Source organism: Haemaphysalis longicornis, unplaced genomic scaffold (genome assembly GCF_048455015.1).
Source record: "Haemaphysalis longicornis isolate Haplotype H1 unplaced genomic scaffold, Haemaphysalis longicornis Haplotype H1 scaffold_5, whole genome shotgun sequence".
Lineage (NCBI taxonomy): Eukaryota > Metazoa > Arthropoda > Arachnida > Ixodida > Ixodidae > Haemaphysalis > Haemaphysalis longicornis.
In genome coordinates, this window is record NW_027526385.1 from 192479390 (window position 1) to 192493632 (window position 14243).

The 14243-nt window shown below is 44.8% G+C and overlaps 1 long non-coding RNA gene across 1 annotated transcript in view; it reads right to left on the reverse strand.

Annotated features, from left to right (window-relative positions):
- Positions 1-4416: 4416 nt before the first annotated feature.
- LOC144138913 (uncharacterized) overlaps positions 4417-14243 on the reverse strand; it is a 45579-nt gene continuing 35752 nt past the window's right edge. Inside the window, exon 3 of the long non-coding RNA XR_013316003.1 lies at positions 4417-4619. This is a non-coding gene — a long non-coding RNA (uncharacterized LOC144138913). The remainder of the gene's footprint in view (positions 4620-14243) is intronic.

Here is a 14243-nt window from a genome sequence, read left to right on the forward strand (position 1 = left end):
AGGTACGTCACCCAAGGTTGGCCGCAACGCACTGCTGAGGAATGCACAGAGATGCAGAGTACCACAAAATTCGGCACGAGCTGTCCGTGCAGTATACCTTGCAGCACTGGTGCCAGTGTGTTGGGTTCCGGCGGAAGCCAGGAAGAAGCTTATGAAGTTATTATATGGAGCTCATCAAGGAGTCTCCGCAATGGAGGCAGCTGCACGGTCAAACATTTGGTGGCCTGGCTTGGACCACAATATTGAGCGCTTAGCCACTGTATGTGAGAATTCTTTTGAGGCATTGCCCATGCCACCCACGCAAGCACCCATCAGCTGGGCAGACCAGGGAAGATGGTCGCGACTGCATGTCGACTTTGCTGGAGCAATCGAGAACAAAATTCTGCTTGTCGTCCTGGACTCCCACAGTAAATGAATTGAGGCCAATCTTCTGACTCATGCAACCTCGCGAAGCACAGTTGATGCCCTGTGAACGCTGTTCAGTAGATTCGGTCTGCCGCACACAATGGTGTCTAATAATGGCACGCCATTAACCGGGTGGGAGTTCAATGAGTTCTTGCAACAGAACGGGCTGGTTCACGTGCAAACTCCCCCCAAACATCCACAGAGTAATTAACTGACCGAACGTGTGGTGCGAACCATTAAAGACCGACTAAAAAAGTGTGGGGACGCAGACTTGTCAAAGACGCTGGCTAGAACCCTGCACTGCTACAGAAACAAGCCGGTTCCGTCAGGACGCTCACCATCGGAAATGTTGTTGCGTTACAGGCTGCGCACCCAACTAGACATGCGTTTTCCTCCCAGGAGCCGAACAACAAGGGATCTCAATTCTGCTAACAGCGCCGGCTGGAACTTAGCACCCGTAGATCCTGTGTACCTCCGCAAATACGGGCGCGGTGACAAATGAACACCTAGGAAGCTCCGGTCAACCTCAGGGGCACGCATCGTGTCTGTCGATAGGAAGAATTGGCTTGTTCACCGACACAGGGAAAGGATCAGGCTGAGAAGCATCGAAGAACCTTCAGCATCAGAGGATTCCGCTAGCCCCCAGGTAAGCCCGGACTCACCTGTACAACACCGCGAAGTGCCAACGACTACTTCCCCGGCATTCCGCACCACCCGCTTCCAGAGCTACGACGTTCCACACATATCAAGAAGCCAGTGGAACGTTATAGATTCTAAGGAAGGAGAAATGCCACGAACTGTTTTCCACCGCTACACAAGCGCTACCTGTCTACGCATGCGGGCGCCTTCATTCTTCTCTCCCTATCCCCCATTCCTTACATTTTGTTCTGACAAAAACCCAAGCCAGACAACAAACACTTTATTTTTCCCTTGCCACTCCGTTTGTGCATCTACTTTAGGAACGTTTGATGGAGGTGACGAAATTCGAGTCTTATGAAGGTATCAGGTCATTCAACCTTAACAATCATCACCTGCCGAGCATCGTTTGAATGGGTGATAAAACCTATACTGCGACTACAAAGGAAAAAATCGACTTGCTCTGAGGTATCTGAAAAGGTATGCGGAGGGATTAGCTAGGTCTCTTGTAGTAATAGGTGCTGTTTTGGTTAAAGCCAGTGAAGTACCCGACGATTTGCCAAAAGCTCGTGTGATTCCGTTATTTATGAAAGCTAGCAGATTATTACATAGCAAATTACGACCGATTTCCATTATGTATTTGTTGTAATCTACTTGAACATACTTGAGTTCAGCATCCAAATGATTGTAATAAAAAAATAAACAGTCCCGCTCGACCTGATTGATATCGAAGTGCTGACCAGTGGTTTGCCATAGAGGCTTTGGCGTTCTCTTTTGTGTAGTTTGAGTAACAGTTTGGCGTTGATTGTAAAAGTAGTCAAGCTACAAACGAGGGTGCCCCTGTAAAGGACCATAAAAAGACACGGGATTTATATTTTATTAGTTGGAGCTAATGCGTAATCTATGATGTTTTTCATATTGTATATAATTGCGTACTTATTGGATGTCTAACCATGGACACCTTACTGGGAACAGTGCAAGGCAAAGGTCACCACCAACACATTGGAGACATGTAACCTGCGCTTTTCTAGCGCCCTGGAACAGGCATCATCTTCGAACGCGTGGGGGTCAGGATCAATCTCGACAAGAGGGACCGATTCTGTACTCGAAGCCTCTGCTTGAGGTTTGTCACGCCGTCACCGCGGACAAGCTACGGCAACAAGCCAGGCGGGCCCCTAAAGGGAAGCCCGATTACAATATTGTAATCCAGAGCATGCAACATGACTTGCCCAAATATTTTCTGCTACCACGCAATTATTTTCAATAGTTAAAATTCTCCATAGAGGTTGAGAATGCCTGGCATTTCGTGTCTTTTAGAAGCCTTTCTAGGTCAATCGACAAAGTTCCTTTTTATAAATTTAACAAAGATAGCTATCTGCATACCTGAGGAAATGATTAACTGGTTGATGAATATTTATTTATTGGACAATGGCAGTTAGATAACAATCGTTTCGGTTCTACGTATTGCGTCGTATTATCGGGAGTGCAGCTACGGTCAGCTGTGTGGCTGTTGGTATTTCACATCTATAGTGTTGTGTTAGTTCCAACCATGGACATAACGTGTGTGTTTGGATTTTAAGTGCGAATGCACTTCTTAAGCGAGCCTGAAGCGTCCGCCGCCGTCCGCATCGCAACAGCTGCGGGTGCGCGCGCTCCTCGTCTTCTTTGGCAACGGGGGAGATGGGCGCGCGCTGCCTGGCCGCTGACATGGCACATACCCACGTGGGGGATTGGCCAGGAATCTCCTCGTCTTCCATGGCAACGGGGGGAGATGGGCGCGCGCTGCCTGGCCGCTGACATGGCACATACCCACGTGGGGGATTGGCCTGGAATCGGGCGTGAGAAGGGCTAATGCACCCGCTTAAAGGAGTACTGACACGAAATTTCAAAGCTGAGATCCGCTCTAGCAATCAAGTACAACGACAACACAAATAGGTGTCTGTGAATAAATGCATCTTTCTTTCTTTGTAGTTGTGTGTGTGAGTGTGATCTCTCTTTCGCGAACATTATCGAATCGCGCAAATTCAACTCGTGCATTCGCACTTTCACATTCTTCCCCTCGGGGAAATGCGGGGAATTTTTTTTTGTGGACGACTCCACCATTTTTCATATCGTATATTTTGTCTCTGACCAGGTTTACTTGTGTGAGAACATCAACGGCGTAAAAATTGTGCGAAGAGTCGGAATTCGTGGAATAGTTTGAGAAAACCGCATATTTAGGCCTTATTGATAAAATTCGCAATTTCGAATTTACCTATAGCGTAGGTGGTTACACTAACAGGCAACTGAAACAAAACAAGTACTTGGGCGTAGCAATCTCAACGGTGGACAACATATATTTTTGGCCTATATTAAAAATAGGGCAGTTTAAAATACACATTGTGTCGTTTTTCATGTTCTCTAAAACACGGAGCGTACAAAGGTGTTTTTCGTCTTCCTCCTGGTTACGTCAACATTTTGCGGGAACCGCACACAGTTGCTAACTTGCGATAAATAAAACAAATACCATAATTTGCAGCCCGATTTTTATATAACCAACAAATAATCTCGATTCGCCGGCGACCATGATGCATTATGCGAATTCCGAAATTCTGGATCATCCAAAGGAAACCGCACGCCCTTCTTCCACCACATACTTTTTCATGTTAGTTTCGCTGGCTCAAAAATTCGTAACAAAAGTTGAAACCACAGCGTTACGTCAAAAACCTAGTCATAGCATTACACCCATATCTGCCTGTGCTAACATTTAGAAGTTTTTTTTTTCAGAAACCAGTTCATGAGTGGAATGATCTGCCAGAAGATTTCCGTATGCTTGACATGCCGAAATAGAACTGTTTCCAAAAGTTATTCTTGTCGCTTAGTCTGTGCTACTGGTGTACATTTTGATTGCTTGCCTTTCTTAGTCTTTTGTAAAATAGGAATATATTACGTAGCGCAGGGCATGCAGATCGAATTTCACAACTGTATTGTCCTTCCTTCAATGCACCGCATATGGTCTGGAGTATGTGGTAATTAAAGAAATGAAATAAAACCCCACAGAACTATGGCCTCCTGCCCTTGCGAAGAAGGCAATACCCAGGCGTTGCTCGGAAAACTCCGTAAACCGCATTCAACCAATGCCAGTGGCTTGTCTATCAGCAGTGCGCTAGAACGTTTTTACGGAGAAACCGTTTTCGCAGTAATTTTGGTAGTGTCTCTGGTTGCACGTTTGGGTTAATTCAATTCGCCTAATGTAGCATGGTTGTTTGCTTGAAGCTCTACCTTCCTTTGTTTGCATCTTCAAAATGGTGAGTTGAAAAACAGCCATTCACGACTACTTGTTATGGCAAGAGAGCAAAAAGGGAGAGGAAACTGCAAATTCTCGATTTAGCCCGGACTCCATCAATTTTATTTTGCCAAACAAGCCGACGTAAATAAGCACGGTTCAAGACCCCAACTTCACCCCTTTCGCCGCCCTCTTGGGGTAGTACACATGCAGGTAAAGCGACGGGCTCCAATGCAGCGTCCGGTCACATAATAACTCCTGCGGTAACAGCGTTGTCTGCATCGCCTGTTTGAAGGGCAGCCCGCCCTGTGTACTGGAAGTGAAAAGATAACTGGAATGAGCAAATAGCATAAAAAATACCCTCAACACTCCAAGGTATTTTCTCATTTATTGTTATTAGCATGGAATGCAGCAGATTTGAAATTATAATAAATTTTGATTTGCCCAGTTTTGTTACTATTGTAGATGGTATTTTACACTGCGTAAAAAGATCAATGATTCGCGGTGCTCCAGCGATGAGGGATATCAAACGAGGTTTGAAAATATACCGAACATTAAAAATTGAACCAGCTTTGGAAGTAACCTTGTCAGCAAACACTCTATCCTGCTCAGAATGTGGCCAAGAATGTTCAGCTCCCGAGCAGCAACGTGAGATTTTAAAATTTTGTTGAAGTCCCGCTGCCGACAGGCGTGTGAGAATTTCGTCAAGGGGAGCGAGATGCGTCCAGAATTCCTTAGATAGTACCATCAAGTCATCAAGGTAGCACAAAAACGCCTTCCACTTTAAGCTACGAGGGATATTGTCCCTAACTATAGACTGAACGGCATGACGTTAAATTCTTACAAACCGTCGCGGGTGACAAAGACAGTTTTCGGTGTATCTGCTTCTGCTAAGGGTGGTTGCCAGTATGGTAACATAAGGCCCAGAGAGGAGAAAAAGTCAGCTCCCCGCAAGCACTCGAGGGTCTTATATACTCATTGCAATGGGCAGGCATTATTGCGAGTTATCCTTTTTAGACGTGGGAAGTTAACACTGAAGCGAATTTACGCGTCTTTTTTCTTGAAAAGGGCACCCGCGGAAACCAATGAAATGTTTGATGGGTGGACAACGTCACGCTGAAACATGTTGTTAACCTTATCTTCAATGACGTGACGTTCAGTGGCAGATACCCGGCAGGGTGGATGCCGTAAAGGTGCTTGAAATCTGGTGTCTATGTGGTGGGTTACAGTTGTGGCCCGGCCGAGTTATTTCTGAGGCGAGTAGAAGGAACATTCAAAGCATTGTAGACACTGTAGAATTTAGTCTTGTTCTTGAGCAGTGTGTTTCGCATCGATAGCGCACTTTTCAAACAGTAGCTGTAGGAACGGCGCTTTTATCGCTCGTCCAAATCGCAATCATGCGCTTGTAAAAAGTTATCGTTATCTATTCTGCGACTATTGCCTCGGCAGCAGCCGACGCCAAGCAAAAATAGATCAATGCATGAATGACTGTCGACACTTCAGCGGCACCTGCCCGGGACGTATTTTTGGGCGACGTGTCCGCGGTAAAAAAGGAATGAGCAGGCTGCACGTGCCGACATCCAGCGCACTCGTCAAAAAGAACCTACTTCCTAACAGGTGAACCTACTGCACAATAAACTGTTTTGCAGGTCAGTAACTCTCTTTCTTGTCAGTTAGCAATCCTCAGTTTGTTGCTGATTCTTTGCCAGGTTTGCTTTCCTTTGCCATGGGCAATCGCTTAATATGTCGTTATTATGTTCCAGAAGACGGCATGTTTGTACAATTTTCTATCTTCCGATATGCCTATCATCTTCGCAAATGCTCTGGGGAAACGGCAGCTAGATTTTGTTGTTGGATTTACTTGCTGGAGTCTCCGTGGGTACGTTCAAGGTGGCGTGTAGAAGGGTGCACAATGACTCGTTCTGGAGTGATTGATGCAAATTTTACCTATCTTGAACTGCAAGAGTTTAACGATAAATTCGCGCTGCCCCTCCCTCTTGTCGCCGAGGTCGATACCTTGTCAGAAGAAGGAAAGAAGGTCGCTGACATTGACAAAGCCGTCGCTATCATCACGATAACAAAATCATATAAAAGCTTCAAAGCATGGCAATGATGTTATCGCCTAAGAAAGAGTGGATCGTATCGAATCAGCCTCCACACCGTCAACCGGACCAGTGAGGATCCAGCTTAGCAAACTTCAGCAATGCAGCCTGGGGGAAAACTTTGGAATTTGTGGTATTGGGAGGAAGCGCACGAACATGTTTTGAAATAATTAAGGATGTGGCCCTTAAAATTAAACTCCCCGAGCTTGAAAACTGCAATCCTCAGCCCTGCATCTTTCTCGTTGTGAAGGAATGGTGATTGCCATTTCGCTTCGATCGCTTTGAAAGGGAAACATTTAAAAAAGCGCTCTGGCTTTAAAAAATAAGCCCCACTAGTACAGTTAACGCACAACCTTACGGTAATAAAACCACACATTCTGTGCTCGCCACCAGCAATGGTGCATAGTTGGGTTATCGCTGGTCTAGCAAAAATCCTGTGGACTACTGACCCTAGAGTTCAATGGTTATGGCATTATTCGTATGTGTAAATAAACCGACATAAAAAATGATTTAAGAAGCCTCCCGTAGTTTTTCATGCAGCGTAAAGGCTGCTCTAACCGTCAGCACCAGCATTCCGATGCCGACGTTTTGTATAACGTAGACAAGTTCTAGTTTTTTTCGCTGTATCACGTGAACACGCGAAGTTTAGAAGTGAAGAAGATTAGCTGAACCATTTTTGTCGCGAATAAAACTTTACCTTTATGTTCTAGCATTCAGTGAAACGAGGTTCTGAAACGACGATGACATTTTTTAGCAGGAAGGCCACAGCGGAAATTTTTCAGGAGAGAAAAAAAGGGCGGAGGCGTCGCATTCTGAATTCTGAAGAGTCTTTTGTGATAATTACATAATACTTGATGGTTAACACAAACATCGAAACGCTGTTCTTAAAAGCCAGACAACTTATGTTTGGCGTTATCTATAGCACTCACTCCGGATGGTTGGACGGATTTTATCGCTTTTTGAAAGTATGTTAGAAAATGTTGGGGTGTTGAAATCTGTGTTGTGATATTAGGGGACTTCGGTATTATTCTCCCGTTTGTTTCCAATTCTACGCGAGAATTTGTTGAAATGGCACTATTTTAGGGTTTCTGGAGACGTATTTAGGACACCTGTTTGTGTTACCAGACATAGTGAAACCATAATTGGTCTTCGTATAGTTGAATTTCGATGTAACAAACCTCTATGCAAAAAATTTGTTTATTTCACCAAGTTTTTTAAATTCCACATTGCGAGCCCCACTAAAACCCATGCTTTTGAGACCTATAGTTAGCGAAGACGTCGCAACGGTTAACCTTGATGTAACAAATTAGCTGTGCTAATGAACTACTGCTTTTCGCACTTTCTCTGAAAAATCAGCTAGGTAAGGCATTATTTCAAACAATTTGGCCCTCAACGCAAAGCATACCGAGCGTAATCACGTGTGGTTGCAGTGTCTGTTAGGTGCTAGGCCTGCCTGTCAGCGTGTTGCCGCGTGTCTCCACTGCTATGTCTGGTGTCGATACTTCATTGACGATTACCGCTGCCAAAAACGGGAATGTTTGCCTTTCCAAGACACACTCGCAATTTCAAGTGCCGTCTTAAGGGGCGAGAGAAAAGAGCGCCGCCGCCCGGTACACCATCCCAGCTAACACCCTGTAACCATTTTTGGCTGCTTAAAAGAGTATCAAGTTCGCGAAGAGGCGCCTTTTTAGCATACGTTTGGTCACTGAAACGAGTTAAGACATCCAAAACGTGTCGAAGGGCAAAATTGATATTTAAGTTACGTTTGTGAATACGTGGGTCAATTACCTTTTGGAGTGCCGCGTTGTGAATATAAGCTCGTTGGAAAACAACTGGTGGGAATCACGCAGTTTTGCAAGCTTTAATAAATCCTTGAAGGGTGAGTTTACCATCACTGATGTGTAGCATTTTCTTTTCTGATTCATTCTTTGTTCGAAACCTGCATGTAAGAAAAACCGCATGCAACAAAAAATTGTGAATTTTTGTTAACTTCGTCATATCAATGTCTAACTGTATAACCAATTTACCTGAAAGTCAAGCGAAGACACGAATAATAACAAGCGATTTGAGTGGTCATTTATCCATAATTTGTTTCATTCCGAAGCCTTCGCCCATCATTCCCAGATTGATCAACGCAATTTTACGAACTCGTGTAATAGAAGACACCACATTCAGTATTTGCGCCACTTGGTAGCAAATGTCTACTGAACAGAGCTATCGGGCTTCCAGAGCCACTGGAAGCCCGAAATAATTTTAGAGTCGATGTCTGGGAAAATAGTGAGAATTTACAATTGTGCATTTTGAAGAGAAGAAAATAACAAATTCCAAAAGATAGGAAAAACCTTGAATACCAGGAGAGATAGTAAAAAAACAAAATACGTACTTTACTCCTTAAAAAGTTTCTTACGTGTCGAGTGTTACCATAATAACAAAAAAAGTATATGTTCCACTAAACAGGCAGCTGACACAAAGAAGTCGAGCATAATATGCTAGTTCTGAAGAGTTTCTGATCTTCTTACCATACGCAAAAAACTGTGGCGTACTCTTAAGAATATATCCGTTAAGTCGCCAAGTATCTAACCTGATGAAACGACAGTTTCTGCGCAAACCCTTTGCGGCAAAACTCATGCCGATACATTAACGAACACCTTTTTTCAGTGGCCACACCGCTACATAGCACTGAAAAGTTTGAAAATTGCGGTTCTGGCAAACATACCAATGTTAGGTTGTTTTATCCTGATTCTCTTAATAAAATAGTGACTTCTACTAAGTATAATAGAACAAACTCGTGTGCCTTTGACGACATTAGCGCAAAGCCAGAAAAGCTGTCTCTGTGTTTATTGCCAACGAAATAGGTCGTCTGACTAGTTTGGCTCTTTCCACCCGTATCTTTTTTGATATGACAAAATTTGCAAAAACAGAGTGTTCTCTATAAATTAGGCTCTGTTGACCAGTGGCGTCGCTAAAGGGGGGGGGAGATGGCAGGGGGGCACTGGGTACCAACACGTCGGTAAGGGGAGGGGTGCCACTTGTGCCACTCCAATGTGTAATGCAGATGTTGAAAACTGTACGGTGACTGTACAACACCACAGCTTTGGTCTGTTCAGTTTACGTCCCTACCAGCCCATTCAAATGTGCTTCCTGATAGAAGGGGAGAAAGCGAGAATAATTCTGGCAATTAAGAATGTCGCGAGTGTCGAGGATAGGCGATACCTCTGGTCGGGTTATGGTGGGTAACTGAGGCGACAGGATGAGGAAGCCGAACGAGGAACGATTCCTGGGAGGGGGACATCGGTTTGACTGCGACGACCGGAGGGGTGTAGCCAGCGAGCCTGTTTTCAATGGGACGACAGTGGTGCTAACAAAGACCCTTATTCTCGTCCAGGACTACTTTTAGGGCTGCGGACGATGGCAGTCCGGGGTAAGGAGGCATCAGGGCCAACGAGGCTGCTCATGTGCCCTCGGCGGCTTTCCACGTGGCTTTATCTACGCGCATGAGATGTGTACGCGCTCATTGTGAATGATGTTTACGTTTTTCTGTAGTCCTTGTGGTGATGGGTCGGAGACCGTGTACTCCGGCCCGTTTGTGAGATTTTGAGAAGGAAATCAATTTGAAAATGACTGAAAACGAATTCGGGGAAGATTGAATTTTGAAGAAGCTGGGACGAAGAACTAAACCGATATTGGAAAAGTGTGAAACGTGAAATGAAGTGTGGTGCGAAAAAGTTAGTCTACAGATTTAAGTCTGTATTGGGAGGGGGCGGTAGAGAAAGAGGGGCAAGTCAAGTGTCCAACAATGGGTGAAACAGTTCGGGCGTCGCGATTTCGTCGCTTGCAGTAGCAAATCAATCGCGAAAGGTATGAAATCGGGTGTTCATAGCTCATAGTTTTACGAGGTTCACTTGCATTCATCGTGTGCAGTGACGCAGTCAGTGCATGGTGATTGCACGAAGATGCCTATATATAGAAGGGGCGTATCCCACGCGGTCCCGTGTAATTATACTAGAAACGCCGGGCGAGTAGCTTGGCGAAGAAAGTATGCATGAAATAAAACAATTATGCAGGCATTTATTTGTTTTTCCTAGCTGTTAATGAAATAAATCTACGTCTTTTTTTTATCTCATTCTCCTGTAAGTTAAAATTAAGTTAACAATACAATAAATAAGTATTTGCGCGTTTTTTGTGTTGTGCTTATAAATAAAGCTAATAGCCTGGTGCTATTTCTTTTTTATTTTATTGTGGCTTTCGTGTGGGGGTCCCATGCACTTCTATATAATGAAATGTTGGAAGCTGATGAATTAAATATTTCGGTTTGGTAGGTGCAGCTATCGAGAAAGGTTTCGAGTGAAAAAATAGAGAGTGAAACAAAATTAACGGGTTAACCAAAAGACAAACACCAGGTCTGTCACTCCCCTTCTATGATTAGCTATTTTATCCGCTGAATGTCGCCCATTTCTGAAGATGGTCGAAGTACCATGCTATAATTGGCGTGGGCGAGAGGGGCAGTTTCTGCGCCAGGCGAAGCGTTGTGCCTAGGGCTTTTTGAACGTTACCAGAAAAAAATATCAGACTGTGCTACAAAGGAGAGGACTCCCGGTGTCGTATAAAGCATTTTGGCGCTCAGTGCACTCCTCGTGCCTTGGGGAGATGAAAAATCTACTGGAACGAGTCAGGAAGAGCCAAAACGACGTCGCACTACAAAACCGTCGCCCAGTACTAATCTCGGCAGCACCATGCAAAAGAAACTTCGGTGAAACATTCAGAAAGCGTGACCAAGTGGAGAAACGAGGGCTACTTAAGTCGTACATATTTAGAAAGCAGCAAAGAAGATAAGTCCTTCCTTCCGAACCCTGCCACTTTTGCAGACGCAGGAACTGCACTCCACAGCGAGGTGCTTTGTGAGTGGCCGGCGCTACAACATGGCCCCACTCACCCCTAAGTAAGGAACCGAGCTGGTTCGCCAAACGAGAGAACGATTTTGTTTTCTAAGCTACTGGGAAAAGGTAGCTTCACCTAGGAGCCGCGTCGGGATAGTCGACTGCACAACCGCGTAAATGAAATCGTTGTCTACAACAGATCGGCATGGGTGCGATCGAGAGGCTGTTAGCCACCGTGAGGTGCCGATTAACTCGGGCCCGTACGAATATTCCACTCTAGAGATCCTGCTTTATCGCTTGGTAAGCTCCTTCAATTCATAATTCTCCATTGGCTGAAGGCCGCTTTACTGGCAAGCCCGAACCTTACATCTTATGCGGTGTTCATTTTCCCAAGACCCCAATGTCAATTACTTAGTTGCAATTGTGTGATGGAATGTGTGTGATGGAATGTTTGTCTGCGTCTACACAGTCGCATACAAAAATTTACGCGCCGAGCCATGAGCTGGCCGTAGACGACTCCTGTACTGCCAGTCGTCTGTTTCCTCGCTACATGTCCTCTTTCCGTCTGCTCCCATTCTCGGTAACCGGATAACAATTGAAGTAAAGTGAGTTGACAATGTATATATTTTAATGGTAAAACTGTTAGTAAAAGCGAATACATCTTGGCTTTTTGAAGGCTCATCTGGACAAATTTTCAGCATGCAGTTGTTGCCACATTCGCTGTCATTAGGGACAATCTGGTATGTGCGGGGGTCCTTTCCGAATATCTGGGGCGATCATTTTCTTCCACATTTTAAACTAGTCCTGCTGCACAATATTTAGAAATTGCTTTTATTGCCAGTTCCAATTTTGTGTAATTCCCGGGACTTCTAATTTTCCCTCAACCACCGTTCACCATTGCTCTGCCTGCGGTACTTCAAGCGTTATTTTCTAAAGATGTGTTCGTAGACACACCAAACTTTACCCGGATGAAGCGAGTAGTTGTCTTGCACGTGCTACCTTTGAACAGCCCAATCGTGGCTGTCCATCTTTCTCCAAGCCGCGCAACGTCTGCAGAATTTAGTTGACACAGTGGGCAGCAAAGCTTTCCTAATGACTATGGTTGACCTAAGCTACAATTGCCTCTGGTGACCAGTTTAGCGTCGTCCTATCGTTACCTGACGAGGCCTGAGACTCTCTCTCTCTCTCAGCTTCAGTGTTCCTGCAAGCATCCATTCGCTTAGTATCGACTGTACGATGTGGTACGCTCTCGTTGCTGCGTATCAGCCTTCGCTTTTCCCCTACCCCGCTGAGGTGTGGCGCATGACACACTGTGCTGCCGCAAGTAGCTTTTGTCCACCTCTGTCTCGGCTGGTAACAGTGTTTTGGTGCTTACGCACGGCACATCCGGTCCTCTTTGCTGTTCAAATTTTGTTACTATGACTAAAGCGATAATTGGAGATTAATGGGAGAGGCATGTGCCCTGCAGTGGGCGTAGATATAGCTTACATAGGCTAGTGATGATGATGATAATGATGGATTCACTAAAAAAGCTGGTGTTCGTGTATACGTGATTTACACCCCAGTCAGCATCTGTGGTTCTCTAAACCAAGCTCGTGTAGTATTATGGTTTAGTTTGCGTAAATAACACAAGACTTCTTATTTTACTGCTTATTTTCCTGGCATATTTGCGGTTGTTTATAAATAACTACACATCATGAATCACCCATAGAAACGTCTAAAGATAATTGGGCCAAATAGCGAAAGATGACCATAAAAGGGATTTTCTATAGCCCACCATACAATATTTTTGTATGGGTTTAAAATTGCCAAATTCGCTTGATGCGAAGCAGCTTAAACTAAGTACAAATAAAACAAACCATAGGCTGCTTTCCTTCATAACCAACCATTCGTTGTTAGCGACAATGTCACTTTGGAACACAAGTCCTCGAACGCGTTGCTGAACGTACACTCCCTCGTGTGCAATTTCACAAAAACCCTAAATAAAAAACTTTCTTTGTTCTATGCCCTTCTGACGCGCGTTTTCAAAGAAAGTGCTAGGAGTTGTGCCGCGCCTGCGCCAGATGGCGCCACGGGTCCCGCGACCGAGAGAAGAGCAGTGAAAAATCCACCTCGCGAGGGGCACGATCAAATGCAGAGCATTTCCGTGGTCGCACGACGTTAAGTAGTTTGCGTTACGTTAATGTTGTTGCACTTGTGGCAACTGCTGATGAGAGAGCGCTCGTCAGCAGTAATGTGAATGAGTCAACGATATAAGGCGCGTTCGTTGCGTACCATTCTGTGTCGGTTTTGTGGCGCAGTGGGTAGAGCACCATGTACATTGCGTTCCGCCCGCAGGGTCGAGGGATCGAAACCGGCCGCCTGATAGTATTTGTTTTTGATATAGTAGGGAGGGGTGCGGTGTGGACTACGGACGTCAACGCGGGTGACATCGTGAGTTACTGAAATGCTCTGCATTTAAAATCTACTCTAAACAATGTACATCAGATCGGATATTCTATAGTAGGATCCTCCTGATACTCTGGATGCATTTGCGTCCGCAAATATTTTCTAAACTTGCAGAATAAGTGAGCAGATGAATGAAAGTGAAAAGTGTTAAGTGGTTTTTCAATCGCTGTCATAGTTATCTCCGCGAGATGTGCAATAAATTGAACGCTGGGATGCCAACAGGTCTTTTTTCCTCGGTGCACAAGAAATGATGTACAGGAGATACAGCGCTAGAACTCATGTGCAGAGATGCTTTAACTCGAAAGGCACAGCATTTAATAAAAGATTTTGCTCGTGTGTTCAATTCCTGTGGCGAATTGTAAACATCTTTCTTTTTTGTGATGAAGAAAAAAGTGGATATTTGGTGCAGAAGAACTTTGTTTTCATGTCGAAACCCTGTAGTCTGTAACGGGTAGCTTTGGCAGGGTCTGCCGGCTATCGGAAGTGGCACGTGCTCAATTCATGGGGCTT